General features: G+C 45.5%; 1 protein-coding gene and 1 long non-coding RNA gene across 2 annotated transcripts in view; one reads left to right on the top strand and one right to left on the bottom strand.

Moving 5' to 3' along the window:
• Positions 1 to 15,928, top strand: part of Plxna4 (plexin A4) — a 443,650-nt gene that overhangs the window by 72,139 nt on the left and 355,583 nt on the right. The gene's annotated exons all lie outside the window — the stretch shown is intronic.
• Positions 478 to 4,913, bottom strand: Plxna4os1 (plexin A4, opposite strand 1). Its single transcript, NR_040277.1, has 2 exons — positions 4,609 to 4,913; positions 478 to 2,081 (listed from the first exon to the last, which is right to left on the bottom strand). It is a non-coding gene; the product is annotated as a plexin A4, opposite strand 1 (long non-coding RNA).

The raw sequence follows: 15,928 nt of genomic DNA, 5'->3' as shown, positions 1-15,928 counted from the left end.
CCAATTTATAAAATATCTTCTTTGCTCATAGTGCCATGGAAAAGAGGTCTTTCTTAGTTAGGTTTCTATTGCTAGGATAAAGACCACAACTAAAAGCAACTTGGGGAGGAAAGGGTTTATTTCAGCCTACAAGTCACAGTCTTTCAGGAAGGGAATTCAAGGCAAGAATCCTGGAGCCATTTATTTTGGGTGGTAGATGATATAGTCAAGAGGGTCTATGGGGATGTTATGAACTTGGGGAACTCTGAAGTGTTCCTAAGTGTAGGTGGTCAATGATAAACCATATTTGTGCTGTGCTCTCTCTCTCTCTCTCTCTCTCTCTCTCTCTCTCTCTCTCTCTCTCTCTCTGTGTGTGTGTGTGTGTGTGTGTGTGTATTGAACACTTAAACACAGGTTAGCTGGGGAAAACAGTAGAAGATAAGTATAGAGAACCCTCATACTTCTCTAGTGGAATGACAAGACTGAATCACTAATTGTGAGCAGAAATATATTTCAAATAGTTTCGGAGGTTGCCATAGTCTACAACCAAGTGTGTACATTTGTTGAGGTCCCACTTGCTGCATCACAACATGACAGGAGGATGCAGGCAAGGCAAGAGAAAGAAATAGACAGCTCATCTCATTCTTAACCCACTCCTACAATAAAAGAATTAATCCAAGCCAGGAGTGGTGGCACATGCCTTTAATCCCAGAATTTAGGAGGCAGAGAGAGGTGGATCTTTGTTAATTTAAGAGCCCAGACTGTTCTACCTAGTGAATTCTAGGACATCCAGGGCTATGAAGAGAAACCGTGTCTTGAAAAACAAAAGCAAAATAAAACAACAACAACAAATGAACCCACACACTAATCATCTCTTAACTATCTGACCTCTTCTTTTATTTTTCTATATATTCTGGGAGAGGCTATAATTGTGTAGACCCAGTGTATGTATAGGTCCCAAGGTTGATATGGGAAATCATTTTCAAACACCCTTCCACCTTACTCTTTGAGATTAGCGTCTTTCAGTAAAACACAGAGCTCAGCAATATGGCTAGTTTTGCTAGCCAGCTTGTTCAGGGGCCTTCAAGGCTGGAATCATAGGTGGGCTGCTATGTCCACCCAGTGTTTACATAGGATTCTGTAAATCCAAAATCAGGGTTCACACCTATATAACAAGTGCTTTAACCCCCGAGCTCCTCCCCAGACCTATTACCCAGGTTCTCTTGATGCTATTAAAATGCAATCAAATTTAAATCTATATTTGCATTTGGAAGGGAGAGAACTTCAACCCACAGTGCCTTCTTTAAAGATTCATTTTATATTTGAGTTCTCTGACACACTTGAATACAATGCAATACATATCTCCACCAATGCATTTACACACCCATGTGCAGACATTGCTCATGCCTGAAGATTGCATGGTAGTATAATCACCAAACAGATAGTTCTTTTGAGATCAGAGGGTTTGGGAAGTTTTCTCTGACAGTTTTCTTTAGAAAACTTACTAGAAAATTGTTCTGGGCTTGGCTTTGGGAAGCAACAGCATCTGTAGGGGTCCATTTGACTGGTATCTATCCTGTTCTCACTTCTGCCGTAATACAAAAGCCAAGTTCACCACAGAGGCCTACAGAGCAGTAGGTCCTAACACTGCACGGTATCCTTGGAGCAAACAGAGGGAGTACAGCTTGGCGAGGCAGACCAATGCCAGGACTGGGAGTAATGGAGCCAGATAACAAGCTTTTGATTTTTTTTTCTTTTGGCTTTAATTAGCTCTTTCAAGTTAGAGGAGAGTTCAGAGCTGAGAATAGGGAGGGGGAGGCCAGAAAGCGCACAGGGCTAGGGCTGTCTCCCAGCCAGGCTAAAGGAGGCCAGGCCAGCTTCTAATGCACAGTATCGGTTTCCTTTGATTTGCTTGATACCCACGTTCCTTTGCTCAGGCTCTCTGGTTACAATTCATTTGGGCTCAGCTCAGACCACACATGTCCCGGAGGGCACACAATGTCAGCATCAGCCAGACAGTCCTGCCACACTGTCCCCGGTGTCAGCTATGTTGGCATCCTGCTTTCCTGTGACCCATCTCCAGTTCTGTTGTTTCTTCCAGTCTAGAGACAGAAGGGACAAGGTGAACTCTGGAATCTTCTTTTGGCTCTGAATCTGGAGCTCCCTCAGGGTCTGTAAAGTGGGAACCGAGTCTCAGACCGTGTCTTAGTTAGAGTTTCTATTACTGAGATAAATGCCACAATCAGAGGTAAGTTGGAGAGAAAGGGGTTTATTCAAACACACAGTTCCATATCATAGTCCATCACTAAGGGAAGCCAGGGTGGAAACAAGAGCTAATTCAGAGGCCATGGAGGCGGCTTGCTCTTATGGCTTGCTCAGATGGCTTTGTGTAGCACCCAGGACCACTAGCCTAGAAGTGGTGGTAGGCCCTCCCTTATCAATCATCAACCAAGATAATGCACTACTGATGTGCTCACAAGCGAATCTTATGGAGGCTTTACTCTATTGAGAATTCTTCAATCTAGCTGTGTCAAGCTGACATAAAACTTATCATTGCAGTTGCTGTTGCTGGAGATAACCAAAGGAGGCTACAACTTAAGAGGTTGACTTTAAGGGTTTGTGTTTGGAGGGTGGGAATACCTGTGGGTTTTATTGTAGTTATAACTTGGAGAGTTTACAAAGGGGATATGACCAGAGATTTGTTTTGATTATACACTTTATTCTGATTATGAAAATTAGAATGCCTATCAGAAGATATTTATTGAGCTTATATGGCCTTTTCCATTTCCTGACACCTATATTTCTTCTCCTGAACTCAGAGCTGAGAGTGGTCTGACCCTGGGTCACTTGCCTAACTCATGAATCCAGAGCCTTCTGATTGCAACTATCAGAGAACTCAATGGTGCTTCTGCTTCTCCATGGGCGAGGAAGACTGGCTGTATTCATGTCAGAAGAGAGGCTGGGAACGGCCAGGAGTGGTCTCCTATGACTGAGTGGCTATGAGTATAGAAACATTTGCAAGTGTCAGTGCCTGGGCTGTGTTGGATATAGACACTGTGGGAGCTGGTGAGGCATCTTTAGGTGTTTGGGGATGGAAGCATCCTCCAACTTTGCTTTCTGAGCCTTTCTTTTCCTGTGTCCTGTTCATCTCTAATCCAAATGGAAAAAGGACCTAATAATGAAGGCAGTAGAACCTATACAATGCTCAGAAGATCTCATTGAGAGCCTAGGCATAAGAGAGCTAGAAAGATATGGCTGGGGTCTTAGGTTGTGCTGGGACTCAAGGAGTCTAACCTGAGGCCAATTTGTTAGGAAGGCATCTAGGAGGGTTAACCAATTTGATTTAATTTGTATTTCTGTAGCTTCTCACCACTGATCCTGGCTCTGGCCCCCTTTGTAGCCTACTTCAAAGGGTCTCTGCAAATCTCTGCTTATAGAGCACACACCTCTAAGGCTATGGGACCGAGAATCTACCTTTTCTGTCTTATGCTAGGACTCTGTGATGGCCAGCCTTTCCCACAGAAACTTGACAGTTCTAATATGAAATAGACAGCCCACTTTGGGGAGGACATTGTTGCGAGCTAAGGGTCTGTGTCCTTCATGAGTCTAGGGGTTGTCCTAGACGTGGCTCCCTACATTCTTCTCCCTCTTTAGTTTGCTGAGTTCCCTTATAGAGCCCTAGCCTCTGGCTCCAAGTAAGTCAAGGAGTAGAGAAAACATCTTAAATCCTGGGAATGTTTTAGGCAACTAGGCAACAGACTGGCCAAGATCAAGGAAAGACCTCAGTCTCCAGGAATGTGAAAGGGAAGTGGATCACTACACCCTGTAGATGGGACAAAGGTTGTAGTCAAGGGAGTGTCTATCACTCCATTTCCTGAAGTCTGAGTTTGAAACCAGCTGAGAAGCACCCGGCAGGACCAGTCTAGGGCTGATAGTGGGAAGCAGACACAGAGTGGATACAGACCACTTCCTCTTCTCTGTGAGTTTTGACCTCAGAGTGACCTTCTGCTAGGAAAAAAAAAAACCCAAAACCAAAAAACCCAAACCCAACCCAACCCAACCCAACCCAAACCAAACAAACAACAAACAAGTGGGTCCATGGGGCAGGGACTCTTACTTTGAATCATCACCAGTCACCTATCAGGCCCTCATACTGGGGGTAGACGGTGAGGACCACCACAGCTTTGCATAGCCCTGCCCTGCCAGTGTGCAATGTGCTTCATGCCCCTCTTTCATTGTTCCCAGAGTCCTACAGAGCAACAGAATAGTCAGGCTCCAATCCCCAAGGGCATAGAGGGACAGAGAGTCAAGCACTGAGGTTAGTATTATGTAATTAATGCTAAGTATGTTCTACAGTCTAGAGCATACTGTGTGTCTGAATCTCAAGCCCACTACTTCTCCCATAGCATGTCTCAGTGCAAGGCCAGTAGAACTTGTCTGGGTTGGCAAGGTTCCTGTGCAAGGACCATCTAGGAATGTGTGGTCCTAGACACTGAGTATTGGGTACAAATGGGACTCTCCAAGTTAATGCAGTCTGCAAACTTCTCCCAAGATTCCAGAGGCCTTTCTGGAAGAACTATGGCTGGGCCAAGCTCCCATATGACTTGAAGGTTTACCCACTGGCCTTACCAGTTCCATGGGGGTCCCAGAGGTACAAGAACAAGCTTCATTTTCACTTTCTGCCCAACAGCATACACCGTTGATATGAAGGAGGACTCCATCCCTACATGCTGTGTGATTCAACTGATTCCCAGACACAGCAGGTAGTCCTAGGAAGTAGGCAGGGTTATCCCCTTGCACTCATGCTGGCCTTGTGTCCCAGCATAGCTGGTCACTCAGGTTTGCCTGGCGCCTGAGATCCTGAACCCCGTGAAAACGAGCATCCGGAATAGCCAGGCAGCTGTCCCAGGCCAGCCTCAGCCGGTCTGCTTGTGCTGTTTTCGTTTCTCTGTCAGCAGGAAGCTGGACTCTGACTACATGGGTTTGTTTCCTGTTATGGTGAGAGGCAAGGGTTCCTCTCTTTGCTTGGCACTCACACTCCCTTGGTCCAGGAACTCCTCCTCTTCCACACCCTGCCCCCCTTCTCATTCCAACCAATCTTGTCAACACTACAAACCACTAAACAAGTTCGTGAAATAGGTACACATTGCAAGCCCTCACTCCTTGTAAGCCCTTTGAGTACACAATTTCCTTATTTAAACTTCAAATGCCAGTGGTAAGGCAACCCCAAGACAGAAGTTCCCTCCCTGCCCACCCCCATGTCTCCCCACAATGTAGCTCCAGTACTAGGCATCCAGGTCTAAAGGCATTCTTGGTCAGGAGGAATTGCAGTAGAAGTCCCATCTGGATCTTTTGAGGTCATGTGATGATGGCCAAGTCCTGGGGGATGAGCTAGATCTGGTGGGAGGAAGTCCAAGGTTGGCGTATGGTGTTCTCCCAAGATGCCACTTGGGAGGCCAGCAGGTCAGTGTGTGTGTGTGTATTGGGGGGGGGGGACCCAAGAATCACACAAATTTTAAAACAGACACATTCAAGAGACTCAGTCTATAAGTTTCTGAGCTATGACTTAAGGACATGGATCCTCACCCTGCTGAGACATTACTTTGCAGGTTCGGCACAATGTCATGCACACTGGTAAATATGCCCGCATGTGCACACAACTTCCGTGTGTCCATCTCCCCTCTTGTTGCTTCTCCTTGTCTTGCTCTAAACCACTATCTTCATGTTTCATCACCTCTGTTTTATCTTTGTGGCTTCTTTCCTCTCCTGCTCACACAGGACCCTCAGCCATGAACACGGTGATATTTCTCTCTCATACGTATACAAGTGTGTATGTGTATTTGTACACATGAGACTCATTCAGTGGGCATAGCACAGACTGAAATGGGATGTTGGACATCTTATCCATCAACACATGAATGTACCTCACCAATCACCCCAGATGTAGAGTTCCCTTTAATTCATTTCATCTACACAGGGTGGTATCTTGGCAAGGATGCTGGCCAGGGAGTCCTGACCTTTGGGCCTCAGCCAGCACCTGCTCATGAACTATCAAAAGGCCAGTAAACAGTTCCCCTTCTGCTCTAATTTTATGCTAAGGAAGGAGTTGGTGAGACAGTATATATTCCATAAAAAGCAAAAAAGAAACACACCGATGTTATTAGAAAGTAAGGGAAGGCCCTTAGAACCCCTTGATGAATGCAAATGATCCCAACCCCACCCTGCACCCCCACTTCTGGTTATACTGTCCCCGTGGTTTATTGATGGATTTACACCATCATTATCTTCTTTGGAGAGGTTTGGACTGTATATAACTGAGGTTGCATTCGGTGTCTTAGTCCCTAGGATGTGCTTGTTTGCTGGCCTGTCTTCCTTTCTCTATGCACACGTGATGGGGGCTCAGACACTGTGCCAGGAAAAGACATCTTTTAAGCTACACTCTTTGCTTTGCCTCTCCAGTGTCCTTTAATTTTGTAAGGCTGAAGGGAATGATCACACATCCACACACTGGCAACTGCTCTCATTTCGTTAACAAAGTTAGAGAAGGAAGAGACAACCAAGGGCACTTTCCTCATTCTATCTGTCCATTTAGGTCCTTCTCCCTAGTGAGTCTGGCCCCCTATGCTGTCCACAGACACACATCGGCATCCCTGAGAGCAAAGAAAACCAGTATCGTTCTCCGTGTCATTACTATGTCTCTGTCAGTGTTCCAAAATATAATGGGATCTGTTCTCCTGATTTATCCTGCATGCAGGCGACATTACCCAGACACACAGGCCGGAGGAGCAAGAGAGGAAGATACACGGCAACATGAGTGGAGCTAATAAAATTTATCCCCACTAACAAGGGAATGACCTACCCCATAATTCAGCCTGGTGAGCAGGGCCACTGCTTCCCTGTACCCGCCAGGAAACACACAAACTTAATCATCGTGGCAATCCTCACCTCAATTATAGTTCGAATGGTGGCTGTGGCTGCCTGCCTTAAACTCTGGGAGGGGGAGCAAGAGCTGGGATGGATGGGTGGTTTTGTATGGGATTTATCTGCCCCTGACAGGCAGCTGCTAGGGGCGGGTAAAGCTAAGGTCTAGAAGGGGATGGAAGCTTCCTGGTGGAGTTTGGCTGGTACTGCCCACAAGGCTGAGAAACTTCTCTGGGAGTCCCCAGGGGTCCGGTCGTTGGGGGGGGGGGGAGAGGCCACTAGATTTGCTCCCAGCCTAGTTGCCACCTGCAGAGATCTGACTCTCTTGCCAAGCTGGTTCATAGCTGTGGCCTGTGCAGACCTCCATTGTGCCATTCCCTGGCTACTTATTAGAGGGAGGAACTTGGGGTCCTCAGCAGCTGGGCTAATGAGGAGAAGGTCATGGGTCCAGCCCCCAGGTTCCTGACTGAGCTGCTCTCTGGTGGTGCTGCTCAGCAACCCTTTGGAGGGGACATGGCAAACACTTGATGTTGGCTATGGCCTGGCTTGCAGAAAGCATGTCAGGGTTACTGCCCCTCTCTTGGGAATATATTAGAAATTAGTAGTCATGCTACCCTATTAGAAGACTAGCTTGTTATCATGACTATCAAAAGACTCCTCGGATGCCCGATGACATTGGGCCACAGTTTGGTACCCAAAGATACCGAGGTTTCAACATTAGTATAAAAAGAAACCTTTGCTTTCTTTGGTTGCCTTGGTTTGTGGCTTCCATTGCTCCATAGGTACAGAAGTAGAATAATTAAGCTTTGGAAGCTGCCCCTACTCCCCACGGAGCTTCTGGGACACAATTGGCCTTCTTCTGCCCTGATATTTAGCCCCTCCCATCCTTTATGAGATTCCTGAAAGCAGGGCTCTTGATTCTTGGGAACCTTGGCTACAATTTGTTGGGTTGTTTTTCCAGCCCCCAGACACTTTGCACTGAATCCTTTCAATAACATATTTGTCTAACTAGGTTACTGTGGCTGTGTCTTGCTGCCTCTCCCTCCATTCCTCTGTACACATTCATTTTCCCTACAGTTCCATTAAAAAAGGACACAATAAAGAATCACTCTGAGATGATGCATTAGTAACTAAGTGGATGACTACAGTCTCCCCTTTCTGTTTCTGCTCTCTGTGTTCACAGCCTGGGTTCAGGGGCAGCCTTCACCTCTAACCGTACTTCTCTGGCTTCCTTCTGAGAGTCCAATGCAGTAGGAGACACAATAGAGCTTTCAGAGAGGGTTAGGAATTATGAAGGAGAAAGCAAAGGTTATGCAGATCAGTAAAGCCATCAAAGGGTTGGAGGTGTGTGTGTGTGTGTGTGTGTGTGTGTGTGTTATATCTTTGTTAGAGAAATGATCACTTAAACACATTTTACAGAATAACAAACAGCCTTCTCAACAAGGCTAAGCCTAAGCCTACCATAGTCTCCTAGAGTTCTTTCTAGGCTCCTGAGAACCCGTGGGAGCCCTCTCTGTTTACCCCTGAGGAGACAGAGTAGAGCACACACAGCCTCATCTCTAGGGGCCCATGCATGCAGTGCTCCAGGCCCTGGTGTATTTATGAGCACCTGAGGGGTCAGCAGCCATATTTGAGATATGGTTCCTAATAAGTGGGTGATCATTATCACCCTGTACTGCCGAGCTCCACAATCGGAGTCTGTATTTAGACATGAGCTATTACAGCTTATCTGATCAATACCTCCTTTAAAAAGAAATCCCACATGCGTAATTCACTGGTGCTGGGTTTCTAGCAGAGGCCTGCTATGGGCAGCTCCTGCTGTGTGTGTGTGTGTGTGTGTGTGTGTGTGAGAGAGAGAGAGAGAGAGAGAGAGAGAGAGAGAGAGAGAGAGAGAGAGAGAGAGCCCTCCCTTGTGTAGGTGTAATTAATGCAGAGGTTTATGGCTTGTGAGGATTCAGAGTTCCAAAGGTCTTCCATCCTAAGCATCCTAGGCAGCGGCTTACAGATCTCCCTCCTTTCCCTCCTGTCCTGTATGTCTTTATAAAGCTTCCACTTCCACCACTTCCACATTCTTTGGCAAATGTGGGCACAAGAGAGGAAGAACTCAAATTTGATCAATGGCCAGGGACTGTCTCAGCAGTGTTTGTTTGTTTGTGTCCAGGTTCTGGAAGTGGCAGACAGCAGAAGTCCTTCTTCAATGGTGAGCCTTGCTGTCCCTGAGACTGAAAGATGCCCACTCTAAGGCTGTGGCCTAGCAACACAATAGATGTGAGGGTTTTGGTTGTTGCTGTTATTTGTTTGTTTGTTTTGTTTTTCTAGACTAGAAATATGACTTGCAGTTTTCCCTGTAGCTTAATAGGTTACTAGGGCAGCCATAACCAAGTCTTGATTTTGTTTCTTGTAAAATGGGTTGGTTTAGCCTGGTAATCTTACTTTCTTCTCTGGTGTAGTACAAAAGAATGGCAGTATACTGTGTTCTACACCAAAAATAACAACAACAACAATAACGACAACAACAACAACAACAGCAATAGCAAAACACCATCAAGTGGAGACCAAGTCACCTCTGCATAGAGTCTCTGACTGTTTCTCCTGCATCTGGTGGCCCGGCCCTTCATTTTCTCCAGGGACACCTGAAATAAGATACATACTGCTTGTCTAAACACAGCCTAGGTCTGTTTCCAACACTAGAGGAGGACAACTTGGGGAACATCAACTGAGACTCTTGCATCTCTATATTCCTGGGACTTTCTTTAATGCTTGGTCTTTTATAAATATCTTGACACAACTTAGTAAGTGAAGATCTGTCAGTAGCCAGAAGCCTCCCCTTTTCTCTCACTCAAAATGAGGAGTTCCTCTAGGCTAAGGGACCCCAGTGCAGGCTTAGATGGACCCACAGGAAGAATTCGGGCAGCTTTCCTCCGTTATCTAATGGACAGGGGTGGTATCCCAGGGAAGGAGGGTGCTGTGGAGGTGCTCAGAACTTCACATGAGGTAAGGCAACACTTCTGGCCCCAGGAAGGGCAGAAGGGCTGGTTTGCTGCTTGTATAAGGTCTCTTCTGTTTGCTGCCTTCAGAAAGCAAGTGTAGAACCAGGTCTGGCCTTTCATTTTTCTCCCTGGGATCCAGAGCAGCCTGGCAGGTATGTCCATGGTCAGAGTAGCCGGCTGCATTCATCCATCACACTGGCTCACCTGACCTGCGCGAGTTTCTAGGCCAATGTGGGCTGTTTGTAAGCAGTGGCTGCCTGGGGTTAGAGGGGAAGCCTGTGGCTATGGAAAAGACCATGTCCCAGAGCTCAGCTAATTGGCCCACAGGGGCATGGACCTTCTGACCCTTACCTCGTTAGCACTGCCTTTGGACCACTGAGCTTTGGCCTAGTTCTGACCTTTCTGTAATAAGGGTTCACTGGGGTTCTGATAAAGGTAGGGCAACTGTGGGCCAGGGAAAGTTTCTCTGTGTGGCAGGGAAGGGGCTGTGAGGAGTAGACCAGGGGCCTGCCAGGGGTTGGCAGCATCTGGATCAGGTGCCAATCCCCTTCTTGCCTCACGGTCTTCAAGAATGACTGGGTTGGCTGCCGGCATGATGGTTGGGTCCTTGAGAGCTGATCTCTATACCTGAGGCTGGAAGGTGATTCTAAGGCAGTGGCTCTCAACCTTCCTAATACTGTGACCCTTTAATACAGTGTCTCATGTTGTGGTGATCTCCAACCATAAAATTATTTTTGTTGCTACTTCATAACTGTAATTTTGCTGCTGTTATGAATCCTAATGTAAATATCTGCTATACATATGGTTTTAAGTAACCCCTGTGAAAGGGTTGTTTGACCCCCACCCCAAAGGGGTCATGACCCATGTGTTGAGAACTGCTATTCTTAGGGGCTGAGGGAGAACCCCCACAGTTCCCCAGGTCTGCCTCCTCTACCAGCTCTTCAGTCTGGACTCCTCAAGTGGCTGCCTTGTGGTTCTGTCCCAGAGCCAGGGGACATTGACAGAAGAAGGAAGCTGGCAGAGTTTTCAGTCCCCTCTCAGTGGTGATGATAGAGCTTTTCAGAGTGCCAGTCTCTGCAGAGTGAGAGCAATTTCCCTGTAATTGGTAAAGTAACCGTAACTGCTCTGTCATTTGTATGTAGCGACACGTAATTGCACGGTAACCTTTGCTGCTGTGTGTGAGGGGAGCGTGGTAGGCTATTAGATTGTAATTTGGAGTGTCAGCTATGGCTTCCCATGCCACCTTACCATGGCTGCTGGTGCTCTGCAGGCCACTGGGTAGCTGTTGGGGGAGGGGGGCTTTGGCATTTAGGTTCACCATGGGTGGGGTGCTGCAATGTAATGACCTCTGTGAGATATCCCCAGGGTGCGGATTCCTTTTCTCCCCTTAGTGGGGATAAAGACCATTCTTCTATCTTTGAAAACACAGAAACACTAAGAAGGGAGTGAAGATGTGGTCGCCTTGGCCTTGCTCAGGCTTTTAGAGGACTGGGTTTGATTGAGACACAAGGTTTTGCTTTATGAAGAAATTGTTCCATCTTCTGGATCCAAGAGACCCTTCCTTTGCTTCTTCATTTAGCCTGCTGGGTCTAGTTTCTTACCCGAAAGCCATTTCTAGTCCCTTAGTCTGTGCAGCATTCCTGAGGTAGAAACCACACATCTCCTTAGCACTGCTGAGAAGATTCACCAAAGTTAGCCAGTTTGTCTTCAGCTGACAAGTAAGAGCGAGAGCTCTCACTCTTGTAGCATTTGCTGGGTGGCAGACTGAGTTCTGCATGGGTTAGATGACTGAGTGGTGGACTGTGTTTTGCATGGGTTAGGTGACAGAGTGGCAGACTGTGTTCTTCATGGGTTAGAGGACTGACTGAGTGGTGGACTGTGTTCTGCATGGGGTAGATGACTCAGGGGTGGGCTGTGTTCTGCACGGGGTAGATGATTCAGTCTTCATCAGCACTATGGAATATGTACTATTATCACAACTGCTATGTTATAAATGATGCATCTTAGTTAAATGATTTGCCCATGGCTACAAAGTTCAGATAGGCCAACCTAGTTCTAAATTGTTAACTACTGGGAAACCAAAGCTTTTACTTGGTCATCTATCTACCTGTTTGCCATTCTGCTGTCCAGCCACCAATCTGTTTACCTCATGTGTCTTACTCTGGCATGAAGCAAGCGTGAAGCTGAGAGTACAAAAATGCATAAAGCATTATCCCTGTCCTCAGGCTCAGAGTTGCTGTGATACAATGAGTCATTCTTCTTAACTTACAGCCTACATATTAAAAAAATTTAAATAAAACCTATTATAAAAATTAATTGCAAATAAATAAAAAGTAACAACAAACACCAGAACTAGCCAGAGGCAAAGTCTATACAACTTAACGAACTCATATCCTATTAGAGTTAGTATTCAGGATGGAAGCTGGGAAGAGTACATTAAATTTCTCACTTTCAGTATCAGATAGATTTTATGCACTTATCTACCACCAAAACCAAAGATCCAGGATGGAATTAGAACTATAATAACAACTGACTTTATATTCTTTTTCTTAAATTGTCTCATTCATGAGACATTCATCTCAGTCATTTCTCATCTTCTAACACTTAGTTTTTCTTATTTTCTAGCCTTCATGTTATATGGTATCCATGTGTATATTTGTTTATATCTATACAGGCATTATTGGCTGGATTCTATGCTGTTAGCTGCTGGAAAATCAAAGCATTTTTTTTGTCATCCACCCACCCATCTGTCTGTCTATCCTTCCATCCATCTACCCATCTGTTTACTATATATGCCTTATCTATTATGAACAAGGCACTAAGCTAAGGGTCTAAAGATGCTTACACCATGTTCCCTGGCCTCACTCTCAGCATCCCCAGAATGCACTGAGTCACTCATCTTAATTTATATCCCATGCATTCTATGAGGATTTTGGGGGACAGTAGAAAGAAAATAATTGTCCCTTTGGTCTTGAGATAGAAGACACAGGCTGTCTGTGTGTCTCTGGTCTGCCAGCATCGTTCCCAAGCAGCACCCACATTTATTCCCTTGTGATGGACCTTTTGATCTTCCTCTGTAAGAATGGCGCTCATTGGCTGGCCAGCCTAGCTGAATTGACCTACTAAGACCTTTATCTAGATATAAGGTGAAAAAGTGATTGAGGAAGTTACCTGATATTGACTATCGACCCCTGGCTTCTACATGCTGTTTAGTCCTATGTGCACATGTATCATGTGCATGCAAACACACACACACACACACATGCACACGCACACGCACACGCACACGCACACGCACACACACACACACACAATGGGGTTTCTGAAGAAGATATATCATGCTGGCTTGCAGCTGTAACATGCTATGGGCATTTTTGGAGTGACCAGAGGGAGAGGCCAAGCCTGGGCCTGCAGGCACAGCTAGACTCCTGATTACAGCCTAGTCCTGGCCCCAGGGACTGTGGCTCTAATAATACTATTAATGGTGCCCTGGGGAAGATCCAGCTAGGGTCAAAGCAAATACTCTGACCCTCATCATGCAGGAACTCAGGAATGCACACTGTTCTCACCTGCCCAAGACGTTGCCAATCAGTCGGGAGCCCGGCATCTGCACTGTATGAGAAGATGGAGGTCTTAGGACAGGGAGAATCTTCCAGATCCTTTCCTTGTGCCACAATTATTCCAAAGCTGCAGCTCAGGAACCTGCAGGGGCTTCTGTTCCCCACAGCCATCATGGCTCCAGGCTGAATCTTTACTCACAATTCCACAGAAGATAGCTTCCTTCACCAAAGAGCTTCCAGGTCAGAGGCTGCCTTTTTCTTTTTAAATGTTTTTTTATTAGATATTCTCTCCATTTACATTTCAAATGCTATCCCAAAGGTCCCCTATACCCTCTCCCCGCCCTGCTCCCCTCCCCACCCACTCCCACTTCTTGGCCCTGGCGTTCCCAGTACTGGGGCATATAAAGTTTTCTAGCCCAAGGGGCCTCTCTTCCCAATGATGGTCGAGTAGGCCATCTTCTGCTACATATGCAGCTAGAGACACGAGCTCTGGGGGTACTGGTTAGTTCATATTGTTGTTCCATCTATAGGGTTGCAGACCCCTTCAGCTCCTTGGATACTTTCTCTAGCTCCTCTATTGGGGCCCCTGTGTTCCATCCTATAGATGACTGTGAGCATCCATTTCTGTATTTGCCAGGCACTGGCAAAGCCTCACAGGAGACAGCTATAACAGGGTCCCTTCAGCGAAATCTTGCTGGCGTATGCAATAGTGTCTAAGTTTGGTGGCTGATTATGGGATGGACCCCCGGGTGGGGCAGTCTCTGGATGGTCCATCCTTTCATCTTAGCTCCAAACTTTGTTTCTGCAACTCCTTCCATGGATATTTTATTCCCTATTCTAGGGAGGAATGAAGTATCCACGCATTGGACTTCCTTCTTGATTTTCTTGTGTTTTGTGAATTGTATCTTGGGTGTTTTAGGTTTCTGGGCTAATATCCACTTATCAGTGAGTGTATATCAAGTAACTTCTTTTGTGATTGGGTTACCTCACTCAGGATGATATCCTCCAGATACATCCATTTGCTCAAGAATTTCATAAATTCATTGTTTTTAATAGTTGAGTAGTACTCCATTGTGTAAATGTAACACATTTTCTGTATCCATTCCTCTGTTGAGGGACATCTGGGTTCTTTCCAGCTTCTGGCTATTATAAATAAGGCTGCTATGAACATAGTGGAGCATGTGCCCTTATTACCAGTTGCAACATCTTCTGGGCATATGCCCAGGAGAGGTATTGCTGGATCTACCAGTAGTACTATGTCCAGTTTTCTGAGGAACCGCCAGACTGATTCCAGAGTGGTTGTACCAGCTTAAAGTCCCACCAGCAATAGAGGAGTATTCCTCTTTCTCCACATCCTTGCCAGCATCTGCTGTCATCTGAATTTTTGATCCTAGCCATTCTGACTGGTGTGAGGTGGAATCTCAGGATTGTTTTCATTTGCATTTCCCTGATGATTAAGGATGTTAAACATTTTTTCAAGTACTTCTCAGCCCTTCAGTATTCCTCAGTTGAGAATTCTTTGTTTAGCTCTGTACCCCATTTTTAAATGGGGTTATTTGAATTTCTGGAGTTCAGCTTCTTGAGCTCTTTGTATATATTGAATATTAGTCCCCTATCAGATTTAGGATTGGTAAAAATTCTTTCCTAATCTGTTGGTGGCCTTTTTTGTCTTATTGACAGTATCTTTTGCCCTACAGAATCTTTGCAATGTTATGAGGTCCCATTTGTCGATTCTTGATCTTACAGCACAGGCCATTGCTGTTCTGTTTAGGAATTCTTTCCCCTGTGCCCATATCTTCAAGGGTTTTCCCTACTTTCTCCTCTATAAATTTCAGTGTCTCTGGTTTTATGTGGAGTTCTTTGATCCAATTAGACTCGAGCTTTGTACAAGGAGATAAGAATGGATCAATTCGCATTCTTCTACATGATAACCGCCAGTTGTGCCAGCACCATTTGTTGAAAATGCTGTCTTTTTTTCCACTGGATGGTTTTAGCTCCCTTGTCAAAAATCAAGCGACCATAGCTGTGTGGGTTCATTTCTGGGTCTTCAATTCTATTCCATTGGTCTACTTGTCTGTTGCTATACCAGTACCATGCAGTGTTTTTTTTTTTTTTTTTTTTTGTTATTTTTTAATCATAATTGCTCTGTAGTACAGCTTGAGGTCAGGCATGGTGATTCCCCCAGAGGTTCTTTTATTGTTGAGAAGAGTTTTTGCTATCCTAGGTTTTTGTTATTCCAGATGAATTTACAAATTGCCCTTTCTAACTCAGTGAAGAATTGAGTTGGAATTTTGATGGGGATTGCATTGAATCTGAAGATTGCTTTCTGCAGGATGGCCATTTTTACTATAATAATCCTGCCAATCCATGAGGAGATCTTTCCATCTTCTGAGATCTTCTTCAATTTCTTTCTTCAGAGACTTGAAGTTCTCGTCATACAGATCTTTCACTTTCTTAGTTAGAGTCACACCAAGGTAT

The sequence above is a fragment of the Mus musculus genome, chromosome 6, assembly GCF_000001635.26.
Source record: "Mus musculus strain C57BL/6J chromosome 6, GRCm38.p6 C57BL/6J".
In the NCBI taxonomy this organism is placed as follows: domain Eukaryota; kingdom Metazoa; phylum Chordata; class Mammalia; order Rodentia; family Muridae; genus Mus; species Mus musculus.
The sequence above is the reverse complement of the archived record's forward strand: the minus strand, read 5'-3'. Positions and strand labels throughout refer to the sequence as shown.